General features: G+C 36.4%; 1 long non-coding RNA gene across 4 annotated transcripts in view; it reads left to right on the top strand.

Moving 5' to 3' along the window:
* LOC114091934 (uncharacterized) overlaps window positions 1-21551 on the top strand; it is a 52214-nt gene that overhangs the window by 779 nt on the left and 29884 nt on the right. For 2 of the 4 annotated variants that reach the window (XR_003582600.2, XR_011704234.1), the window contains exon 2: window positions 25-174. This is a non-coding gene — a long non-coding RNA (uncharacterized lncRNA). Of the gene's footprint in view, window positions 1-24; window positions 225-10463; window positions 10539-21551 lie in introns of all 4 variants that reach the window. The other 2 variants (XR_011704232.1, XR_011704233.1) reach the window with 2 other exon arrangements.

Here is a 21551-nt window from a genome sequence, read left to right as displayed (position 1 = left end):
TCAAATTCTCATTCTTTATTTCAGTTTGTGCTTCAAGAAGTCTGAATTATTCTACCTACTAGTCCACCGGAGAGTGCTCCTCCTAAGGCTACCCCAGTGACATCATATGATGGAGTGCAAGGCTCACAGTTTAGACTTTATCTTACGTGATGGTGAACTGCATCCTTCTTGAAGGTTTTTATATTTCCCCTCAGACCCCTTAACCTATATGTCTTTCTCTTCAGGTAATTTTTCTCAGTCTCTTCAATCCTTATCTTCAGTTTTAGGTGGCTCATAGTCCTACTACTGCACACTAGGCAATCTAACCATTCTCCTGCTTGCAAAAGCTGAATGTACGTACATTTAGTGAGATCCAGATCTGCATATGTGCCTTTTGGACAGTCCACTTGCCTACCAACACCATGTCCAAATTGGACCTCCTATGCTTTCTGAAGTACACAAAATGTGCTCCTCTATTCCTTTTCTTCTTTGACAATATCGCTGTCCACTCACTTTCCCAAGTCTAGAACCAGGGGTAATCCACCATCCACTTCCTCACTGCTTCAAAATATCTCTACTTGTAGAGTGATCTGGAATGCCCCCGAAGTCTAGTATGTTAAAACTTGGTCTCCAGCTTGGCACTATCCAGAGGTGGTGGAACCTTTAAGAGGTACAGCCTAATAGGAAGTTTTCATTCATTGAGATTTTGCCCTCATAGGAGATTGTGGAACCCTGTTTCTTCTCTTTCTCTTTCTGGTCAGGGTGTGAGCACGTTTACTCCACCACATAGTCCCACCATAATGTGGTGTCTTCATCCCCTACTAGAGGCCTAAAAGTAATAGGTCCATCCTATCATGAACTGAAATCTCCCAAAACCCTAAGCATTTTTTTCTTCATTAGTTGATCATCTCAGGTATTACAGTGGTGGAAAGCAGATCAACATATACTACCCTTTCTTACTTTCTTTTTGTTTATTTTATTTTCATTTGTTCTACTTAGTTGTATATGACAGCAGAATGTATTTCAAATGCCCTCTCCTGTCCATTTCCATTGCCATTTATTCATTCGGCCAATATTTGCTTAAAATGTGCCAGGCATTGTTTGAGATGCTCAGGATATATTGGTAAACAAAACTGACAGTGTTACTGAATAGGGTGAGACAAATGGTATATGAATAAATTAGTAACTAAAGAAAACAAATCAAGGTTGATAAGTGTTATGAAGACAATAAAATAGGAACATCTATCAGAACCTCAGAGTCTGTTGCCCAGCTCTTCACTGCAGTTTCCCTGCCCCTCTTCTCATTCTTTCTTATTTTCAGGATCCTTGGTCCTAATCCTTTCATCTGGAGTCTTGCTTTCATTCCCTTTCATCTAAAAGGACTTTCTGGTCTTTATGTTGTTATGTTATAGCTGCCTAAATAGCAAATCTCCCAAATAGATGATAAGCTATTTGAGATCAGAGATCATTCATACCTTATATATCTTTGTGCCCCTGCAGTGCTCAAAGATGAGTATTAAATGAATCAGTGAGTCCCCTGACACCTGAATCAGGATGCCATAAAAACAACTCCAGCCTGTATCAGAATGGGAAGATCTGAAACTCACCAATTTGATAGAATAGGAATGATACCTGGAGGCAGGGGACAGGATTATGAATGAGGTCACCTATTTTGGTACCTTCCAGACCTGAGATTCCACAATGCTATTCATCATGTATTGCAGTAGTTACTTCATAAATACTAGTTTACTTGAGAGTGTCAAGTACATGGGGCAATTTATAAGTATTCTGTTTCAGATGATGAACCTCAAACCCAGAGAAGTCTGGGTGAATTGCCAGGATAGGCCCTGCAGGGGAAGGTTGCAATTGCTACTTCACTTTGTATTTCCAGGCCCTTGGGTATTGCACCCCAACAGGGAACGGGATGTTGCCAGTTCCGTCATAGTCATTGTAATTAAATCCTAGTTCTGGCAAAGGGCAGTACATAATTATGAAGTATTATGGTTTTTCTCATTATTAGGCACCCAGCTGCCCAGCCCAGGAAACCACAGTAGTAAAACACTGAGAAGCCAAGCTCCTCTCCCAGCTGGCATGAATCAATACCAGGTGTATTGGCACATAGTTTTACAGCTCCACATTCATCAAGATGAGACCTTCTGTCCCTTCTTTTTGGCAAGATAAAATTTTAAGTAAATTGTTAGAGGAAATGTAAAGAAAGACCTTTGCCACCACTTTTGAATCAAATTAACAGCCTTTTCTCATCTACATACCTACTGCATAAACTTTTTTTCAACTTTATCCTTGACCTGCTCACTTCCTAAACATCATTCTACAATGTCTCCTGACATTAAAGGGCACTCAATTAGGGTGAGAGTATAAAACACAAGGAGTGCTTTTACTTTCAAGAAGCTTATCATGTAGACTACTAATTCAAAAAACATAGTCAGGTTTGACAAGAAGCCTGCCACTTACTGAACACATACCCAGTGCCATAGTTGGCATTTTCACCTATTTTATCTGATTTAATCCACACCACTCTGCAAGGGAGGCTTTATAATCCCCATTTTCTTCAAAGTTACAAAGGCAGTAAATGACAGAACTCAAGAGTTCAACATAAATGCAGAAATTTGGTGATTGTATACTCATACTGGATTTTTCCATACTGGTAGCTGAATTTATATTCAGATTTCACCTCTTTCTATCAGATAAAAATGGTTTCTTGAATAAAGTAGATCTTAAACTGAGCACTGGAAGGATAATTCGGAAGTGATTCTGAGGGAATGGTGCCAAAGAAGGAGGCCAAATTGGCCATAAGCCTAAAATCAATCAGTAAGGGAGATTTTTTTGTCCGGAGATGAGTCATATTATATTCTTCAAGTACCTTTATTGTCTCAGCTACTCCAAATGGGGAAGTCAATCCATGTGGTTCTGGGTTGGGAGTCAGGAGCTGAGGAAGGGTAGGCCAAGGATAGGTGTGGGTTGTTTCAGGAGGAAATATTTTGAATGGAGAACTCCCCAAATGCCGATAACTGGCATACCTAGCAATGCTGGGTGAGGCTGATTGTTACAGGGAGAAGGACTATTTGTGTATGTGGTATTATTGGGGATCAAACCCTTACTCTTGCACATGCTGGGCAAATACTCTGCCACCGAGGTACACCTATTCCTCAACTTTTGTTTAGATGACTCCAAAATCTAGATTTCCAGCCTTGACCTTGCTTTCAACGTTTAGATCCCCATTTTCAGCTACCCACTTCACTTGTCAACAGGGGTCTTACAAACAGGCATCTCAAACCAAACAGGACTAGTGGCAAATGCTTTAACTTAACTATAAGAAAACTCCAAACTGCCATTTCCTTCCCAAGCCTTTTTTTTTTTTTGTATTCCCCAGTTTGGTAATCATCGTCTACCAAGTCATATACTCTAGAAGTTTTTGAAAAGAATCTTTTCTTCTCCCTCTCTTCCAGCTCCTAATGTCAGTAAGTGATTCTAAAGGACACACACTTCTTTTAATAGGTACTTCCCATTTCCACTGTCCTCATTCAGACACTTATCTCAGTTGCATGATTGCAAAAAACTCCAAACTCCTTTTTTCATGCTCCAATTCATGCACCAATCTGCCACTATAATTTCTTTTGGAAACCTAGATCTATATGACTTTTAATTACCTGCTTTCATGGGCTGTGCAACTGCATGCAAGATGGCATTAAAAATATTTTTACTTCCACCCTGGACTCCTCTGCTCCCCACTACAGGGAGTCCTGTATTTATTTTCATCTTTCTGTGCTTTTCATCCACTCTTTGCCTGCATTGTGCTGCCTCTTCCTCCACCTAAACACTCCTTTTCATTTTCCATAGGCCTGTTTAAATGACTTTTCGTCAGTGAAGCCTTTCCAGACCTCTACCATAAAAATAGTCCTTCTCCCTGTAACAATCAGCCTCACCCAGCATTGCACCATACATTTATCACACTGAATAGACACAATGGTGAAATAGAACTGGGGAGCTGAGTTAGAAGACAAAAAAATCTAATGGGTCATTCACTGTGCCATCCAATGCAAGTCACAAAACCTCTCTGAGCCTCAGTTATTTTACTTATAGAATTGTAGTAAAAACAACTATAATTACAAAGCTGTCTTCCGATGGGTTCTAAGTACATTGAGAGCAAAACAAACATCTGGTCATCTTTCTATTCTTTCCCCAAAATAGCACCTATCTCTGCCTGTTCCATATATTGTTTTATGATAGAAATTACTATTTTTTTGTAGAATTATATTCTCCCAATTATTCCCTTAATCATCTTATCCTAATAATGTCTCTTAAAAGACAATCATGACATGTTCATTTCTTTGTATAATTGTTTATTGCCTTTATAGTTAAATAGTCACATAAGAAGGTCTCTGAAGGGACAAAATATATATTTTATACATGATAAATTTTAGAGGCCTTTATTTACTGGATAAAAACTTTGGAAAGCCATAACAGTGCCCTATTCTAGACATTTAATCGTATGGAAATGAAACAATAGTTCTCATAAAATATTACAGTGATGAACAATAAACATAAACCTAGATTCTAATCTATATAGTTAAAATGTGCAGCCAATAGAAGATGAGCCATTAGGTAGATGAAAGTTCAGTTTTTAGAGTTCTAGTTCTATGGCAGTCACTGTGCTAGGTGCAGAGAATACAGAACTCAATGAATAAAATTCTTTGTTAAAAAAATTCACAGATTAGTGGAAACATTGTCTCATAGTTTAGTAATTTCAGTGGAATGTTTAGGCACAATGACAAAGCTAAGCACAAGTTATAATGAGAGAGTATCAAGAAGGAATACTGAGGCTAGGGTTGTGGCTCATTGGTAGAGTGCTTGCCTCACATGTGTAAGGCACTGGGTTTGATTCTCAGCACCACATATAAATAAATGAATAAAATGAAGGTCCATCAACAACTAAAATATATATTTAAAAGAGAAGGAACACCTAGTGCAGCCAGCTATTTGAACCAGAAGTCCCACCTTCTTGAGAAGAGAACTACTGAACTTTCTTGACATTTATAAGTACGTGTAGCAATCCACATTCTAACCTTTAATGTAATTCTTTATGAGTCAATAATTCAGTATGATCCTCCTCAGCAACACCTTCCAGGGTCTCCAATTTATTTATTTTTTAAAAAAAAAATGTTTTTAGTTGTAGAAGGACATGATACTTTTATTTATTTATTTATTTATTTATTTTTAATGTGGTGCTGGGATCGAACACAGTGCCTCACACATGCTAGGCAAGCACTCTCCACTGAGTCACAACCCCAGCCCCATTTATTTATTTGAAGAAGAAAAAAAGATGTGAAAAAAATAGCAAGGACACCAAAAATACTAGGCAGAAGCAAGGTTCTTGGATAAGGAGAATAAGACTCAGTATGGTGCAGACTTCTGGAGCTGCCTGCTTAAACCATATCAATGGTGTGCCTTTGGTTGAGCATTGATTCAGGGCTTTATTTTTGTTTTTGATTAATAGCAACTATAAATTTTATGAAATTGCCATATGACTTCTCTCAAGCTTTTTTCTTTTTAGTATATGTTTATATTTGACCAACCAATATACTCACATGTTTCACAAATCAAAAAAAGAAAATAGGTACAGAGTGAAAAGTGCCTCTCTATCCCTACCCCTCCTGTTTGTTTCTCATTGACCCTCATAGGTAGAGATAACTGTTAAGATAGTTTTCTCTGTGTATCCTTCCAATGTTTCTTCAAGAAAATATAAACAAGTCTTTATCTATTTTTTTCTCTTCCCCCTTCTTACATAAGAGGTGGCATATTGTATCCCCTGATTTGCATCTTGCTTTTCCCTCTAGCGATGTATCTTAGAGTTTTTTCCTGTCAGTACTAGCAGAGCTTCCTCATTCTTTCAAACAGCTGCATAGATTGCACTGCAGGATATGCCATAGTTTATTTAACCATTCCTCCATTGATGAACACTTGGGTTGTTTCCACTCTTTGCTGTTTATTATGAACAATGCTGTGATGAATAATAAGGCATGTATGTAAGCAAGAATATCTTTAGAATAAATTCCCAGAAGTCTCCCAAACTTTTTAATAAACTTTAATAAAACCTTCCAAGGAATGTTCTAAGATGGTGTGACTGGGTTTCCAAATTAGAACCTCAGCTTTCCAAGGATTAACTTTCACATTCCAATAAGAGTAGTTCTTCATTCTTGGCCTGTAAATTACATCTTTGTATTTTTTCCAATAAGGAAACATTTTTATATTCAATCTGCCTCTCCTGAAACCAACAATAGTTGGAATGATGTTTTTGGAGAAGGAGAAGGGGAAAGGTAAAGAAGACCCAAGAGAGAATAAAAATATATGATTATGCCCCAGTTAATGAATTGAAAGCACTAGAAAATACCTGAATTTTCTTAATCCATCATACAAAAGTATCTCTGGAATGAGGTCTCAGGGATATCGGGTTTGGAGTAGAGAACTTGTAAAATGAACCCAGGCCCACAAAGTTCTAGTGCTGCCTTCACCCCAGAGTCAGGTACCCCTCTAACCTTTTTTTATTAATATCCCTTCTTTTTTTTAAACTCAATCTTTTGAATACAACTTTTTAAAATATTTGTTTTAGTTGTAGGTGGACACAATAACTTTTATTTTATTTTTATGTGGTGCTGAAGATTAAAACCAGTGCCTCATGCGTGCTAGGCAAGTGCTCTACCACTGAGCCACAACCCTAGTCCCTTAGAATCCCATCTTACTTCCCGTAATAATTCTTTATTTTCTCATAGTCTCTTTTGGAAAATTGGCTTAAGGATTTGATGAAGTGGGTAGATTTTTGTAAATGTGCTTTATAACTGGGTAATGTAGAGTAAGTATTCTATCTTTTCTTTTAATATTTATTCTTAAGTTTTAGGTGGACACAGTATCTTTGTTTTACATTTATGTGGTACTGAGGATCGAACCCAGTGCCTCGTGTATGCCAGGTGAGCACTCTACCACTGAGCCACAACCCCAGCCCCTAAATATTCTATCGTTACACTAATTTTTTTCCCTACCACTGTAGACTTTCTTATTTTCTAGATTTCAGATGTATGAGACCTGAATGGAATAATCCTAAGGTACTTAATTTACAAGAGATCTTTGGGAGAACGCATACAAATGCAGAAATATATACCAGTGATACATCAGTGAAGGCTGCCCCCCCCTTTTTTAGAGAGAGAGAGAGAGAGAGAATTTTTTAATATTTACTTTTTAGTTTTCGGTGGACACAACATCTTTATTTTTATGTGGTGCTGAGGATCGAACCCAGCGCCCCGCGCATGCCAGGCGAGCGCGCTACCACTTGAGCCACATCCCCAGCCCCAAGGCTGCCCCTTTAACAATTCTGTACTTCTTAAGAAGTTACCCCAGCTGGGCATGGTGGTATACACCTGTAATCCCAGCTCTGGAGGCTGAGGCAGGAGGATCACAAGTTCAAGGTCAGCCTGGGAAACTTAGCTAGAGCCTGTCTCAAAAATTTTAAAAAGGCTGGGATATAGCTAGCTCAGAGGTAAACCATTCTCTCAGTTCAATCCCCAGTACCAAAACAAAATAAAAACCTACACAGCCACAGTTCTGTCATTATTAAAAAAATAAAATTATCTTTTCACATAGAATTTCTCATTGTTTCCATCCCATGTGGATGGATTAATAATATTCTTAATAATAAAAGTCAGTATAGACCACATCCAAATAAGGAGTATTAAAAAGCCTTCCCTTTGGATTTACTCTTAATATTTATTATTCATATGAGAGCATACTTAAAATATATAGTATCAAGTTACTAAAATGCAGGTTAAAATATCATTTGCAATGGTGCCTCTTTTAGAGGAACAAGTTTTTTAAATTTTTTTTAATTGTATACGGACACAATATCTTTATTTATTTTTATTTGGTGCTGAGGATCGAACCCAGTGTCTCACATGTGAGAGTCAGGCTCTCTACCACTGAGCTACAGCCCCAGCCCAAAGGAACAAGTTTTTTATGGGAAAATATTTATGGCCTCTGAAATTAGTTCTAATTAGAGTGATAGTCTATTAATGTTTTAAGGCATTAAGACTTAAGTGAGCAGTCTTGGGATGAATTAATCTCTGGAAAATGACACCAAAATGTAGGCTCAACATCAACTGGACCATTTTTGAACTGCTTTGGGTAACCTGATAGATATTCTTTATTATCAGGATTCCTTTGTTTCATTACTTCTAAAATTTTTCAAAATTTCAAGGCACTTACAAAACACTTAGCTTGTTCTGGGATATTTTTTGTGAGTAGATGGTATGCAAACAAAAGGTAGAGTGACAGATGCCAACTATACATTTTGCAAAAACATCTTATGCATGTGTAAGCAGAGAATTGGATAACATGAAAAGAGATGTCTTATACAGGTGGCACATGGGAACAGGACAGGTCTTCTAAACTGGATGGGCCTATAAAAACAGGTGTCCTGAGCATGTGTACATCTGTTACACCTGTTCTTCTACAAAGAAATTCCCTCTTAAAATTTGAATAGATCTTCAGAATCAGATTCCAAGGTTGGCTGAGCTTAGTTCAGTTTTCCATTAGTTTAAGAGAGACTATGGGCACCTGAATGGATTGCATATATTTTTGTGGTTCTTCTGAGACTTTAATATTTCCCCTGGCTCTTTATTATTTAGAGTTTAAGACTTAAATCCTTTTACTTGGTCTGCAAAAATAATAATAATAATCTTATAGCATTAAATTCATTGGCAATGTGCTTTGGAGGGAATAAAATTGTGTTCTACAAAAGGGCTTGAATATACAGAATTTCAATGCTTCAAATGATGTAATTTTCTATAATATTTAGCCTGCCATTTTTAGTTTAATATTGGGATAATAGGAGACTTCGAAGAAAAAGCTAAAGAGAGGCTAATTTGCCTGGTAGTGCTTCTGTTCTTTTGTTCTTTTAGAATCTAAAATTAACCAACATCTGCAGTGTCAACAAGGACTCCATATGGCATTCAAGTTTGTACTTTTCCTAAATAATGCATTTGAAGCAATGTAATCTGAGAGGAATTCTGAGGTAATAATGAACAGAATGCCTTTTATTGTGTAACACTTTATAGTTTCAAAGTGATTTATCAACTAGGACCTTATTTGATCCTCTCAACAATATTAAGAGGCCTGGAAATTAAGTATTTATTATTTCCATTGACCAGATGAGAAAACGGAGGTCCAAAGTGTTAAAGAGATATCATCATAGTCATAAACCGGGTTAAGTAGCAGCATGAGAATAAAACCCAAGCCATCTGGTTCCTAACTCAGTATCCTCTCTTCCTTAGGATCAAGTTATTGACAGTCCATGTTCTAATAGCAGTTTTCAAAATAATAGATTCCACAAGCAACTCTGTAGGAAAATAAAAAGAACTCAATATCAGAAACTAAATAATAAATATGCATGTTTACATTTCAAAAATTTAATGTATTTCATTTGCTCAAATAAGTCAGTAGATGTTTTCTATAAAATTTCATTTGTTCCTTTTGTGATTTTCTACTTTACCTTCAAAACAAAACTCTTTTTTCCTTGAGAAATTATACCTCATAAATTTTTATTAGTCATATCTAGAAAATTCAAAAACTTTCCAGTAAGAGATGTTGCAACTAAGAGTATTTTCCTCACAGTAATAAACATAATTTATGTCTACCTGAGTTTTGAAACATTTTGTTTCAATTTTAACTTCTGTAAATTTCTGTATCTTCTCAACCATTCAGAATTTCTGGGACAAAACCCAAGGTGGTTAAAACTTAAAGAATGTATTAGAAACATAACTTGGAACTGGTACACAGTCATGAATTTAGAAGGGCCCATTTTTAGTCTAAATAATGTTATTGTCAATCCTACTTTATAGAAATTTCTAGCTGTGTAATATTACCATTTCTCTTTAAGATGTGGTGAAATTCAATGGCTTTCATTTCTTAAAAGTTTGAGACTTAAAAATTATGAATGCTGGCATTCTTGAAGTGGGACACTGTGAGTCTGTAATGTCAAAAAGGTGCTGGCGTGTGTTCTCAAACATTGACAGGCAGATATATTTCCAACAAGTGGAAACACAGGGCTACACTGGCAAAAGGAGAAGCCATCAAGAATCTTAATCATGATTTGGCCCCATCTATGCTGGTTCTGCAGAGGCTTCACAAAAGTGCATCTTTAGGAAGCATCTTCTACCAAGTGGAAAGCTGGCAAGAAGTAGCCTTAAACATTGCTGACAGAGAGAAAGCAGAGCTTATTTAAAACTAAAAACAAAACAAAACAAAAAAAAAAAACTTTTCCATTAATTATTTGGATATGTCTCAGGAAACTACAAACAGAAAAGCAATATTTAAATTTGATACTGTCCAAACATTCTTGCAACTCTACCCCTATGTCTAGGATTAGTAGAAATATACTGATCTAACCTGATATGTTCTCTTTCTCTTACACACATCAGCACACCTGGACATAGGAACCATACAAAAAGGGATCCAGAGAAAAGGGGGCAAAGAAAATGATATGGAATGAACAAGTAAGTGGAAAGACTGAGGTGATTTGGAAAATTGGGATCAGAAAGCCTTGGCGGTAGGATCGAAAGTTACACAAGAAGACAGTGGAATCTGTGATAAAGAGAGGGACTTTGTGGATTTGGGGGACTGGTAATCATTATTTAGCAATGACTTAAGAACTAATCAATTAGAATTGGAATGATGGGACTTTGTTTCCACTCACAACCAGGGACCTCTTTGTGATAAGGGAAATAACATGGTCCCTTGGCTATTCTGCTGCTGATTAATGAGCTGGACAGAAAAGTGCTGGAAAGATTCATGAAACTCCCATAGTGGTCCAACTTTTTTCTGCCAGATTGGCTGGGGGGGGGAAAAAAAAGCAGCTGATCATGTCAAACCAAGTTAGCCAATATCTGTATTGTCTGTCTACATTATAAAGCACAATGGTACACACTGTTATCTTGCAGTTCATTATTAGAAGAAAGAATTGGGAAAGTATTGGACCATGCCTATAATATATGAGGTAATCATACAACCCAGGGTGCTCCTGCACTGGCCATTGGTATGTGTCATTTGCACCCTGCTACATTAATGCCTATTCTCAAAATTAGACACAACACTGCTCCTTCTTCATCTCCTTGTTTACATGCTGCTGAGACCATGGGAGAAGGACATGGTCTTGCCAGCTAAATACTAACAGACCAAAACCAACCACACATTGGCATTAACATGCCTTTCCCAAAACACCTAGTCCAAGTACATCATTGCCACAGAAAGAATCAGGTCCCAAAAGGTCATTCTAGGGTGTCTGTGGAGGGTGCCTAGATCTCTGTTACCTTGCCTTCCACCTTTTGGTGGCCATTGGGAGTCTGTGCACCCTGAGAAACCAGATTTCTCTTGTGTGAAAATATCAAGAAAGCCATGAAAAATGGAACACAATGTGATTGTTTCTGCATCCTGCTGAATATGTCCCAGGGTGGAGTGATTCTTGCTTTAAAAAATATGTCAGCCTTGAGTGGATCAACATGTTTAAAAGACGTTTCCAAATATGTCTAAAACTCTACATGCAAGGACTTAAGTCTCAATTAACACAGCAGATTTAGACTAGAACAGAAGTTGGAAATTAGAAAAATGAAGAGGTATTATAATACAGGAGAAAGAGCCAGTCCTATCAGTAACTAGTTGTGTGCCTTTGGTCATTATGCCCATGTCTCAGTGGCCTCAACTCTAAAATGAGCATTACAATAAAAGGAATATCATTTTAGAAAAAAAAAATTCTGAGAAAAACTTATTTATGTCCTTTCTCTTTCCCAAAGATGGCTCTTTCTAGATGTCTCTGTGTGTCTGCCTCAAGAGACATGCTTTGCTTCTGAATATCTACAGAGAAGAATAGGGTTTGAGGAGAGCCATATTGCCCCAAACTAGAAAGGTCTATGATTCCAGAAACAGCAAGGACAGCCTTCTACTTCTTGGCAGTACCCCTTGCTATGTATGTCTCAGGGAGGCGGGATCTTTACTAGAGTCCTCTTATCTGGAAAATAGCAGAGGGTAAATCCAAAGGGATCTTGAGGATTGGGACTTGCCCATGCAAACTAATGGGGAAGAGCCACCCAATGTTCTAGTTCTTCTTAAGAATGTCACGGTCCTCAGTGAGAATACAAAGATACTCCAGGAATGAACCAAATTCAATTTCCTGTCATCCAGCAGGGAAATCAAATTACCATACTCTAAAGATCTTAAAAGAGCCATGTGGTGAGATGACCATTAGTTTGATTAATTTGTGTCTCTTTATTACATTTTGAAAATGAGCCTAAACAAATCTTGCATACTATAGAAATGTGCTTTCTTCGAGCTCAATTCACCAAGAGTTGCTATTTGTTAGCCATCTGTGTCATGTTTTTCCCACACCATCCCTTTGTGTGCCCTGTGTTTCCCATGGGGGTGTTTATTGAGAAAGATTGGTAACATCTTGAAAATTATCAGGTGCCCTTTCCCAAGTCCCTAAACATTTTCTTCCAAGTTGGAAAGGAATATCTTTCATGCCCTATCTGGTGTCAGAAGAGCAACTTAGGGTTACACCACATAACCAGAGGTCTTTGGTCCTCTCATTCTCTGGGACTACATCTGTTCTTGGAGTTGATGATAAAACACAATTTTTAAAATCTCACGCAATTTTTTTATTGTTGCTGCTGTGGTTTGATGGTGAAAGGCATATTTGTAGTTCCAAGACTATGTTACAGCTGGAAAAGAGGCAAAATACTTAGTGCAAGGAAAAGCCTAGCACAGGCACTGACAGCTTCTTTCATTTCTGAAAGCATTTATTTGACATTCATATTCTCTCTCTCTCTCTCTCTCTCTCTCTCTCTCTCTCTCTCTCTCAAGAAGACATAAATAATTGCCATGTTCTCTTAAGGTTATTTTCCTGCCTATGGTTTGCTTCTCATATTAAATATTTTAGGAGAAAAAGTAATGTTTGTTTTGTTCTTCTTCTTTTTTTAATTTAGGGAGCCTGTGTTCTTGATTCAGTCAAAATAATGTTTGGATCACTGTGTTTCATGCCAAATAGGCTTTCTCAGAACTTGGAAAACCATATAAAATGCTACCCACATCTTCCCTTTTCTCTTATCTTTCTAAGATCTCCCATTTAGCCAAGGCATCATCATACTGGAGGGACAAAGGCCTCTCTCTAATCCATGACCTCCTAAATCTGGTGAACCTCAGTTGTTCAATGATCTGAACTTTCTCTAAAAAATAACACAAATTGTCTTTTCCCAGTAGAAACTACTTAAAATTCTCAAATTTATTATTTCTTTCTTCATTCGATGAGAAATAAAAGGAAATCATACAAAGTTTTCAGAGAAATTACTATAATATAAGGAAATGTAGTTCTATCCAAAAATAAAAAAAAGAAAGTAAAAAAAATAGATAAATGTTGAAGATGGGAACAATATGAAATCTTACTCAAGTAGATCCTTATGTTCCAACCAAAAGCTAAAAAATGAAGAAGAGCTCTAAAAAATGGTAAAGGAATACAGACAATAGAGAAAAGCAGAGGAGTACAGAAAATAATCATAAATATGTAAGATAATAAATCAAGAGTCTGAGATGATTCTTAATGAAATCTCTTTCAAATTGAAGTTTTTAAATAAAGTATGAGATTGAAGAAAAACTCATTGCTAGAAAAGGTAACAAAACAAAATCTAGTTTTCTTTTTCTTTTTTGTTAAAGCTAATTTTGAACTCAGAGCCTTCTAAGACAAGGTCAGCTCATTAAAAGCAGCTGAAATGAAGCAAAGTGACTCAGGTGAATATATTACATTATGGCTTTGCCACATCTGCCCCATGTGCCACGGAATGCTCCCAAAGGCAAATATCTTGCTTTATGTGGTCTAATTCCAAAGGGGAATGATTGTTTAGTTAACCCTGTTATATATTTCTGTGCAACAAATATCCCAAAACTTAAAGCTTAAAACAATAGCATCATTATTGTTCCTTTCTGGCAGGAATCTAGATGCAGCTTAGCTGGTTCCTCCTATTGGGTGCTGAGTATCTCTTCTAAGATTGTAATCAAGGCATCAGCTGGTTGGTTAGCCACTTAGGTGGTAGGATCCATTTTCCAGCTCACCCAGGCTTTCAATGCCCCATCGGCTGTTGGATGAGGACCTCACTCCTTCCATGGTTGTTGGCCAGAGGCGGCCACAATTCTATGCCATATGCCATGAAGTCCTCTCCTAGCTTCCAGTGCATTGCATTCAGCTTCTCTCCAAGCAAATGTGTGAGAGAAAGCCAAAAGAGTGGGCAAGGAAGATGGAAGTCTCAGTCTTTTGTAATCTAATCTCAGAATTGTTGTCCGTCACTTTTTCAATGTTCTCTTTATGAGAATTTACTAGGACCAGTACACACTCAAGGGAAGGGGATCTTATAAGGATGTGAAGACTGGGAAGCAGTATCATTAGGAACCATCTTCAAAGCAGCCTACCACATCAACCTTAATTGTATAGCATATAAATAGTACACTGCCGTCTCAAGATCAGAAATATTTTCTTCCGAGAAAAATGCTCCAAAAATCTATATAATTCATGCCTTTTGCCTTCATCAGTAAATGGTTCTATTTACTAAAATGATTCATGTGCCACTGAGAGGTCCAGACCTTCTTAGCCAATAATCAAGCCATTTTAATCAGTGAAGGAAATATTCAGTCACATGTCTAATTGGAATGCCAGCTCTGTGAAGGCAGAGACTTTATCTGTCATGTTTTCTGTTGTATCTCCAGTGCCTACCATAGGGTTTGACACATAGTAGATGAGGTTAAATGAATTGCTTCAATTCTTTTTATCATAGTCTACTATGATGTCATGTGTCACGATTGTACTTCACTGACTTAGAAACTGAGCATCAGAAATACTTGCCTTTGTATCCAAGAGGAGAAGGAAGAGATTGGTATGACTTGGGGTTTTCCAAAGATAGTTACAGCCAGTTACCAACTTTGTAACAACCCAGGGTTTCTAATAAAAGAACCTCTAACTCCATTTTTTCACGAATGGAAAATGGATTTTTTCCTTCAACAAATCTCATTTCTGTGGCATATTACCCATTATTCAAAATTACCATAAAGGACCACAGTTGTTTTTTTTTTTTAATCAAACCTGATTTTAAAAATTACACAACATGGGCTGGGACTGTAGCTCAGTGGTGGAGTGCTTGCCTCGCATGTGTGAAGCACTGGGTTAGATCCTCAGCACCACATACAAATAAATAAATTAAATAAAGGTACTGAGTCCAGCTACAACTAAAAATAAAAAGAATATATTCTTAAGGTATAAAAACATAGAAAATTATCAGTAAATTCTCTTTCTTTGACCTCAGCCCCAGTCCCACTTCACCTCCATATATAATGAATTTAATAGTTTCTTAGGTAGCCTTCCAGATATTTTCAGTTCTAATATAACATGTATTCTTTCTTTGCACATATGGTATTATAATAGTGTTCTACCCCTTGCTCTTTTTTTTTCATTTAATAATATGTTTAAGAACCCCTACAGACATATCTCAAATTTTTGGCTACATAATATTCCATTGGCTATACTATGATTTATTCAAGTGTCCTTAACTAACAGATCTTTATTTTCACCACTACCACCCCAGTTATTTGGCTATTATAAATAATGCTACAGTGAACACACCCATCTTTGTGAATTTTGATGAGTTAACCTTACAGACAAATCCCTAGTGGTAGAATTGTTATGCCAAAGGATATGAACATTTTAAATCTTAAAACCTCTTTTTATTTTGAAAATAAAATACAAATATAGGAAACAAAACAAAAAAATATAGGGTTTAAAGGATTGTTATGAGGCAGTGCTATTTTACGCATCATCCAGATCAAGAAACAGAACACATGTCAGCCGTGTTTGAAGACCTCCACAAGCTCTTTCCTGATCACCACTGTCTCCCTTCCATCGAAAGTAACCACAGTACTGATTTCCGTCTATTGTTTTTGTGACTTTACTACCCGAAGAGGATCCCTAAACACTTCAGTGTCACTTAATTTTGTCCATTTTTAGAATTCTAATATGTCTTTCAAATCTTGTTAAACCTACAGTTTTCCCCTCCAAAATTTCCTGTACAATTCTTAATTGTTGAAGAACCCACAACACTTGACCTAATATTTCCTGGATTGTGTTGATTGCTGGTTCCTGACAGGGCTCTCCGCACATTCCTCTGCCCTTGGTATTTCCTGCAAACCAGGGACTGGAATTGGAAGCGTGATAAGACTCAAGTTTGATCCCTTTGGCAAGACAATGATGGGTGGGAGGTACCTCAAGAGATACATGATGTCTGGTTGTCTCTCTTTGTGACTTTAGCAGACATTGGTGTTTAATGCCCAGATCTGTTAACTTAGTACATTCTACAGAATATTATAATTCTGTCATTTCTTTCTAATTTACTAGTTAGAATAGTTCTATAAAAAGATACTTCCCTTCATCTATTTATTTTTTAATCAGTGGTATAAGACAGGAAAGGCATATTGGCTCTTTCCATTTATTTACCAGTTTTCAAGATAATATTTCCTGTCGTCCTACAAAAGCAACTTTATTTTGGTTATTCTGAACTCATGTATGCATGTATTTGTACATGTACTCAACATATTTTATTGTTTTGAGCCATTGCAATCATTGTCTTTATGGCAGCTCAATCTTTTCCATCTTTGGCCATGGAGAGCCTCTTCTATTAGCACTTAAATCCTTTTGATAAGACCTAACATTCTTGATCTCTTCTTTATTATATTATGTGACCAGATATTCTAGGCTATCATTGTACATGTTATGTCTCAGACCTGGAATCTGCTATTTCTCCAGCAAGCTATGGTTTCTTTTAGTGGGAAGTGATATTTCAAAAACCGGAATCTAGCTACAAAGTTATTACTACTGTGTCGGTCATGACTTCTAGACATTTTCAGTGGGCAGAGGTAGAAAATACCTATTTTTAAAGATAAAATACTTTATGAGTTCATTTTGATATTCCAACTCAAATTTAATACTATTTTTTTTTTTTATAATTGCAAAAGGCTCAGAGCAATACTGGTAGCACCACAACCAATAAGATTACCAAGGTTACATTTTCAAAATTTGTTCTCTACATTTACCTCTATTTTTCAAAAGTAATTTTTAACTGTATCTATATTATCAGAGTATATAGCCATTACATAGAAAACATGCTACCTTTTATTCCTCACTTAATGTTACTTCTGCAAGTACCTAGATATTTCAATCTTACCACTAGTCTTCAGGTTGATGTGTCTGGTCATTCTGAAACTTGTTTCTAACAGAGGCACAGAAAGAATTTACAGGAACAAAATTCCCTGAGTTCTTACTTATCTGTGACAGTCTGTATCATTTCTGCTTAAAGATCCATTTTTTTGCACATAAAATGTTCAGTTCATGTTTTCTTATGAATCTTAAATATGTTACTCCATTTCCTTTGATATAAATGTTGTTGAAACATCAGATGCTGTTTTTCTTTCCCTTAAAAGTTACCACCTTTTAAAACTGTATGCTCAAAAGACTTTTTCTTTTCCTTACAATTCAGAGATTTTATTAGAAAATGGCTTAGTATATCTCTCTAAGTCAATATCCAGGGTACACAGTGTGTTCTTTCTATATAGTTCTGTACCCATCTTTTTTAATTTCAAGAGAGTTTCATAAGCATTTTTATAGAAATATTTGTGCTGTTTCATTACATTAAGTCTGTTGTTCAGGGACTCCTATTATAGTATGTTGGACCTTCTTTGCCACCATCCATATCTGTAACTTTCTCTTGAATCTTTTAAATTCTTTCTTCATTTTACATAGATTTTAAAGATTATACTGCTTTTACTGTATATGTATTTATTGTTGCTGTTGTTTTTTGTACCAGGATTGAACTCAGGGGCACTCAATTACTGAGTCACATCCCAAGCCCTATTTTGTATTTTATTTAGAGACAGGGTCTCACAGAGTTGTGTGGCATCTTGCTTTTGTCGAGACTGGCTTTGAACTCTCAATCCCAAGCCACTGGGATTACAGGCGTACGCCACTGCACCCTGCTATGTATTTATTATTTGTCATCTTTCTTTGCTCTTGCATTCCTTCTTTTTTTACATTTCTAAACTAAATTTTTTAAAATTTCAGATTCTTTCCTAAATTCTCTCTTCATTTCCAAGTTTTTCTACTTTTGATATATGTTCTTTTTCTAATGCCTTTTATTTCACTTTCTAAATGTATTGGTGTTGATAGCATGCAGATCTTGTGGCTATCCCCTCTTGCTAATGTTTGATTTTGTCTGAGGATTTGCCTTACTCAGTTCCTTATTCTCTTTTATCAAATAATGTTTGTGTGGGATTTGAGCTTGATACTTTAGGTTGTTTGTTTCTATGTAAAATTAGTTTTCCTGAACTTTCAGAAGGGGGAATGGTTTAGAAGTCAGAAAAGGTAACTTTATAGAGGTCCCTGTTTTGTAACTTTTTTAAAAAAAGAGCTTTCTGGGATTTCCTGGCTCTGTGTATCCTCTTTCAATCTGAAATTTCTCTTGGTCTCTATTGCTCTAACTCAGCTTACTTTTGGTTCAATCCTAAAAAATTTATCCTTAATGTAGGTCCCTGACCTGGAAAGATACCTCTCGTTATTCAGTCTCAACAGTTCATAGAGGAGAGACTGTTTCAGTTCCTCAAGTTCTCACTGTGAGCTCCATCACTCATCTGCTATTAAAAAGGTCAAAATCCCTCCAGAGTCAACTGCTGCTGCTTTGTTGGCCTGCTACACTTTCCAGTGGAGATCTTGGCTATTTGGGGGCTTTGCTGTACCCATATTTATTTAGATACATTCTTCCCTCTCCTTTATGATTGGTGTTGATAGCTTGCAGGTCTTGTGACTCCCCTCTTGCTAATGTTCTCAAGTTTATAAAACTCCTTAGTCACCTAGCTTTATCATAAATACTTCCAAGAACTTTTGGTTTTTCTGTCTGGTTCCTCTTTTTGTGAAAGGAATCAGGGAAATTTTGAAAGGTGCTTCCTTCTCTGCCATCATTCTGGAATTCTCCTACTCTTTTTAAAATTTGATAAATATTACTAAATTTCTTGGAGAAGGATATACTTCATGTGGACATTTGCTTGAAATTAATGAAGACTTCCTATTTCTAAACAGTAAAAGGAAAACATTGGAATATCCATGCCAGAGGCTATATACATCCTAGGTATTCTCATTCAGAATCAAAATCAAAGAATTTTGTAAATAAGGGCTTGTGGGATTTTAAATCCTTAAGAATCTTTATAGAACTGTTGTGGGCTACTCTGAGATGATTAATGCAGGTAAAGGACAGGGAGCATGCTGGCTTTTAGAGACCAAATTGGGAGGCAGATACATATTAATTCTCCCATAAGCCATAACTCTTTGAAGCAGAAACTACAGATCTCTATAGAGCCAAATTTGGGTTCAAACATGTTGTTTATTTGGGCATTTCTCAAACCACAGGTCACATGCCTGTGTTTCTTCAGCTTTTTACAAAAGTTAAGTCAGCTGAGAAGGACAGTTGGTTTTTATTTATTCCTGTATTTCAATAGACTTCTTATTAACAACAAGGAGCTTCTGAAAGAATTTTTAGTTATGTCCTCCAAAAAAAAAAAAAAAAAACCTAGTTTTGGACCTCATCGTTTCGTTATGTGTATTTACTGTAAAAAATAAATCTAAGGCCTCTAAAATTAGCAACTGAAATAGTATTGACTGATCAACTAATTCAGATGTTTAAGATAGAAGGAGGAAACATTCTGTGTTTGACTTCTCAGCTAGAGTGTAGATGAGTTTATGGTAAATGACTGAGCATTTATTTCAGAATATTAGATTCAGCCATCTCCTTGCTTATGCTTGGGTCAACATTTATCCCTGAGAATGTTGTGTTCACTCTCAACTCACTGAAATGTGATGCCACCTACTCAGTGGCCTGATTATGTAAAGGAGAGGTTCCCACGTACATCTCTGCAGTCCTGCTGGCATTGAAACTGTCACTAGAAACTCAGGATGAAAACTCAGTAGAGGCTTTCTTTGGGGAGTTGTAGGTCAGTGATGATTCTCTAGACTAGATCAAATGTACTTCTCCTGAGTGAAAGAGTTCAGTACTGCCATTTTCAAAGATACATGAATAAAACATCAAAAAAAAGCATCATTTTGTAGAACTCGTGAGTTTAATTTAATGTATATTTCTGTCAGATTCATATGAATTCTACTGATTACTATCCCACAGACCTTTTAGATGGTCCTATAGGACAGTTACTTTCTAAAAACTTAAAACCCATACAGTCCATCTCATTCCTTACTAGTCTACCACATAGTTTCCTTCCTTTCCTTCATCCATCCATCCATCCATCCATCCATCCTTCCTTCCTTCCATCAAAAACATTTATAGAACAACTGAACACTCACCAGACACCTGCATTAAGAAGCACAACCTAGGGCTGGGGCTGGGGCTCAGTGGTAGAGAATTTGCCTAGCACTTGTGAGGCTCTGGGTTTGATTCTCAGCACCACATAAAAATAAATAAATAAAAATAAAGAGTAATCCACAACTATTATATGCATATATACATACACACACATATATATAGTATGTTAAAATATATACATATATATTATACATCAAAATATTTGTTTATTTGTTTATTTATTTATTTATTTTAAAAAGATGTACAACCTACAGGATGGTGGGACATTTCTTATGTAGTTATCAGAGTAAGGATCCATCAAGTATTTAGTAGGTGTTTCCTACATGCAAAGCACCACAATAAATCATCTCCGACATTATAGAATCTAGTTTTAAAGTAGTTAATTATTACCTAAATGCAAGTTTTGGGATTGGCATTTGTGAAGTGTGAAATGTCAAAAGCTCTACTTTTAAGTTCCCTCCACATGAGGGAACTTAATTACTAAAATTTATTTGACTTTAAGAGACTTATTTATTTCTCTTTGCATTAGCTATACTTCAACTGGGGAAGGGAGGTATTTTCTTCTTGTTATATTTTAAATATATGGCATGTGAAGAAAAGATGAACAAGAACCCCTACCGGCCAGAAGAAAAAATGGAGGTTAGTGCAGGAGCAGAAGCAAGTTAAAGAGAAAATGGTGATGCATAGAGAATAAGAAGAGGGTTTGTTATGTGTTGTTTTACAGGAGGAAATGTTACATTTATTTTGTATATTATTTGCTTTTGAGAACCTAAATGAGTAACCAAGTTACGGTATATAGAAAACCCAAATGAGGGAAGAGAATGTGGCAATGAGAGATTTTAAAGGAATGTGGTAGAGAATATTTGTTGCAGTAGGGCTGGTTTATTTGTTTTTGCAGTTAGAAATGTCATACAGCAAGGAAATGTCTGGATAAAAAGCCTGAATTAATGATAAATGGTTGGGTGAAATGCTAAATTATTAATTATTTAAAAATTATGTAGACATCAGTCCAGATGTATATATAGAATAACAGAAGCCTACCTCCTGCACAGCCATTGCCTACTC

Source organism: Marmota flaviventris, chromosome 14 (assembly GCF_047511675.1).
Source record: "Marmota flaviventris isolate mMarFla1 chromosome 14, mMarFla1.hap1, whole genome shotgun sequence".
Taxonomy (NCBI): Eukaryota; Metazoa; Chordata; class Mammalia; order Rodentia; family Sciuridae; genus Marmota; species Marmota flaviventris.
Note: the sequence above shows the minus strand (reverse complement) of the source record. Positions and strands in the feature narration are given on the sequence as shown.